Source organism: Myotis brandtii, unplaced genomic scaffold, assembly GCF_000412655.1.
Source record: "Myotis brandtii unplaced genomic scaffold, ASM41265v1 scaffold6, whole genome shotgun sequence".
Taxonomy (NCBI): domain Eukaryota; kingdom Metazoa; phylum Chordata; class Mammalia; order Chiroptera; family Vespertilionidae; genus Myotis; species Myotis brandtii.
Window position 1 is genome coordinate 1504322 of NW_005370271.1, and position 4039 is coordinate 1508360.

Consider the following 4039-nt stretch of genomic DNA (forward strand, 5'->3'; position numbering starts at 1 on the left):
GAGGGGCCGGGGAAGGGAGGGGAGGCGAGGCTGGCGGGGGAGGAGGAGAGAGAGGGGGGCGTGTGAGGAAGGGCCGGGGCCCCGAAGATTGTAACCGGGCTGGCAGTAGACGAGGAGGCGCGGGCTGGGAGTGGGGGGTTCGGGCAGGGGTGCCTCGGGGGTAGCCGCTCCCCCTTCCCGTCCCCGCCCCAGCGACAGGCTGCAGGGGCCTCCCTCCGGGGATTTGTTTATATGTCTTCTCAAAGCAGCTTGGAGCGGCTCGGAGGCGGAGCCCGCAGCTCGGAGTGGCAGGCCGAGCCGTAATGGGTGTGGGAGAGGCGGTGCCGCGGACCCCCCCCAATTGGTTAGGCTGTGCCGGGAGTGGGCCGGGCGGTGCGGCCATGTTAGATGGGAGGGGACCAGTGGTGGTGGGTCACTGAGAGGGGAGGAGACAGGGCAAAGGGCGAGGGAGCCGGGCCGGGGGCGTTTCGGGTGTCCGAAGGCGAGTCCGATTGGACCGGGAAATAGCTCAGGGGAGCCTGACCCTGACCCGCCGCTCTCCCCGCCCGAGCGGAGGAGGCAGGGAAGTACCGAGGGCAGTCCAGCCGTCCCTGGGGGTGGTTCCTGGGACTGGATGGAGCTCAGTCTCCGGATTCTCCCCCTTTCTCGGCCCTACGCTTCCTGACAAACTCAGCCGCCAACCCCCCTAATTGCCCTCCTTTAATCCAAGAAAGCAAACCTTTTGCTGTTTCTGAGCGGACTTGAGCTCTGAGACCGCCTTAAGAAGGTACTGGGCTAACTAGCGGTCTGAGTTTCTGCACCAGGCCTCAGATAGAGGCAGGCAGGGAGGAGGAAGTTCTGCTTTTCTGGATTTTGCACAGAGAACACCAGGACTCGAAAAGCAAAGAAAGTTAAGGGCGGGATTTCCATTTAAACCCCCCCCCCCCCCCCCCCCCCCCCTCTAAAGATCAGGCCCTCCGGTGTTTGCTCCTCCTCACATTGGCAGCTCATGTTAATGAAGCTCATGAGAAAACTGAGCCTTGAGAAAAGTGTTTAGGTTTGAAGGTTCTTTAGGATTTTGTCTTGTGAATGAATACTCTACAGGTGAGAAATAGGATCAAGATCTGACTTTTTCTTTTAAAAAAGCAGAATTAAGACGTCTACATACATCTTGTGATCTGTGGTAAACTGGTTGTCTCATACTTTTAAATATTTTCCCTCTTGTCTTTTAATCCAAAATAGTCAGGAAAAACACCAAAAAAAAAAAAAATAGTGAAAGGGGAAATAGCATGTGTAATTAGAAAATCACTAATTTTACTTTGTCTCGTGATTATTTTGGCATCATGTTGGCCTTGTGAAATGCTTAATTTAGCTTTATGTTAACATCAGCTTACAAGCCGTGACTGCATTGGTATTGTCAAGGGTACCAGGCTGTTGATGCTGCTTCGGTTAAGCACTTAGGGGTGGTGGGAACACACCTTAGATATATCATATCTTGAATAGCAGGGGCTATTCAGGAGTTGACTGTATTTATTTAGGAATTTGCATCATCTATTTTGTTAACTGGAGAACAATAATAATTGGTAAATGATTTATTGATGTCTATATTAATTTGACATGATTGACTGTTAAGAATATGTGAAAATATATCCTGATTATTTGATAGACTTCAGTTCTTAAATATAACAGCAAGTAAAAAATATTAGCTTGTTTTTTCTCTTATTCTAAGAATGGCAAGTAGATCCAGCAGGAGTTATTTGGGTGTAATTCTTTTATATGACTGCTACAGCAGCTTTGGAATTTTTAGGCTAGTAAGCATAGAAGAGACTAAATGAATCCAGAAGAAGAGATTTGCTTCACTCACGATCCCAGTCTCCGTCATAACAGGTGAAAGCAGACTTTTACAGAGACTATGTCCTACATAGTTTTCCTCGTTCATGGTGGGTGGGTTCTTGGATGTCAGCGTAAGGAGGAAAGGAGTAACTAATATGGTTCCTGGTGGTGCTTAACTGAGTACACACGACAACAGAAGTACATTGAATTTGTATGTTGATTCTACGAACACGGCACAGATGTTAAAAGATTAAGAGAACTAAATTTACTCTTTGCCTTTAAAGTTTAGTTTTTAGTTAAGATTGACAGTGTGACTTTGAATTAGTAGAGGTTGTTCCATGTGGGTTTCTATTTGGATGTTTTGGGGAAGAATTCTTTTTCATTGTATTCAGTGGTTCATCTTCTGGGATAGATAAACTCTTAGGCTAGCCATACATTTGTCAGATCATTGGTTCTGCTGATTCTAATATAGGGGATCAACAGACGTCAAGTAGTAAATACTTAGGCTTTGTGGTCCATATCGTTTCTGTCACAAGGACTCAATTCTGCAAACTGTAGCATGAAAAAAGCCATAGATTTTATGTTTGGGGCTATATTCCAATAAAACTTGATTTGTAAGAACAAACTGTGGTCAAAGGCTGCAGTGTCAACCCTTGTTCCAAGACATCAGTCAGTCATTGGGTTTTGAGAACTTCGATGTTCAGAACATGACTTGTGCTAATATTTGAGCACTTGCATAATGTACATATCTTAAAGCACATGCCTTGAAGAGTTTTTAGAATTAGAGCACATGGCAATATTGTGTTCTCTATTTTTATTTCCTTTGCAAATAGTTGTTTTCATGAAAAAAACATTTAAAGCAAATGTTGGAATATTAATAAGTTATAATTAAGAAATGCGTTCTGATTGAAAAAACTTTGTCTTTAAGATATGATATCTAAGAACCTTAATGTATTCAAGGGTATGGTCCTATTGAGGTTTAAAAGTGCATTTAGCATATCATTCCTTACAAAACCATGTATAGCTGTTTTAACCATTGGTACCCCATAAGCGTCTATAGACGCAAGCGGTGGACCTTTTTTAATTCAAAATATTGTGGCAGTTAACTGGTTAAGAGATGTTAGTCAAATCACTAGTCAACACACTTGGCACATATAAATGTCATAAAGTTAATTTGGAAGCCACATTGATTATGTCAGTGCCTGAGATGTTTGTGGGGTAGGATACTTTTTCAAATAGAACCTAAAAAGACACAGGTTGCCCCCCTTCCCCTCCCTTGGAAAATGAAGCAGAGATATACCATAACCTAAAAATATTACACAGGCAATACTTTTTCATGGGTAGCTTTCCACTTTGTTTTAATGTGTTATTTTGCCAGTTTTGTTGACGTGAACTGGATTTCAAGTGCAAGCCTGAGAGTTTAGAAAGGAGACTATAATGACTTATTCATTAAAACTGTTTCATTAAGTGGCCTTTAACCTTGTTTGTAGTTTTAGTTAACCTACTGTTGGCTGGGGGACTATGAGTAACTCAATTAATTTGTAATGGTAGGGATTAATGATGATCTCTAGCTCACAGATACTGGACAATTGTTTGTTATTGTACTTTGAATATGCTAATACTTGGGGCTGCTTATACTTCAGTCTGATTGAAACCACCTCTGCAATCTGGATTCCCTTTTCCCTTAGCTTACTGCCTCTCAGTACTAATCTTTGTAGCATTTGCCCCTCTCTGCAGTATTTCTCTACCCATTTAACATGGGCTGAAGGTCAGAGTCAGCTTCTTATTTATATCCCCGGTGCTTGGTGCTTGCCACTGTGCCTGACGCTTTTTAGTGCTTCTGAGCAGTTTAAATAGGTGATGCTAAAAACTGCTTATCTGGAAGGTAACAAAGTCAGTCTGCTATTAGTAGAGAAGTTGGACTTTTCTTGGTTAGAAGGGAGGAATTAATCACCATCGGCTCAAAAAAACAAAAACAAAACCCTTCTTTTAAAAATTGGCCCTTTTTTTATTATTATTATTTTTTAAAATTTCTTTATTGATTAAGTTATTTTGGTTAGAAAGGAATTAATCACCATCGGCTCAAAAAAACAAAAACAAAACCCTTCTTTTAAAAATTGGCCCTTTTTTTATTATTATTATTATTTTTAATTTCTTTATTGATTAAGTTATTACATATGTGTCCTTATCCCCACATTACCCCCCCCCCCCACTCATTCTCTCCTCC

General features: G+C 42.3%; 1 protein-coding gene across 1 annotated transcript in view; it reads left to right on the top strand.

Moving 5' to 3' along the window:
- Positions 1-1063: 1063 nt before the first annotated feature.
- Positions 1064-4039, top strand: part of CREBRF (CREB3 regulatory factor) — a 44757-nt gene continuing 41781 nt past the window's right edge. Inside the window, exon 1 of the mRNA XM_014550358.1 lies at positions 1064-1083. The gene's annotated coding sequence lies outside the window, so the exon portion shown is untranslated. The remainder of the gene's footprint in view (positions 1084-4039) is intronic.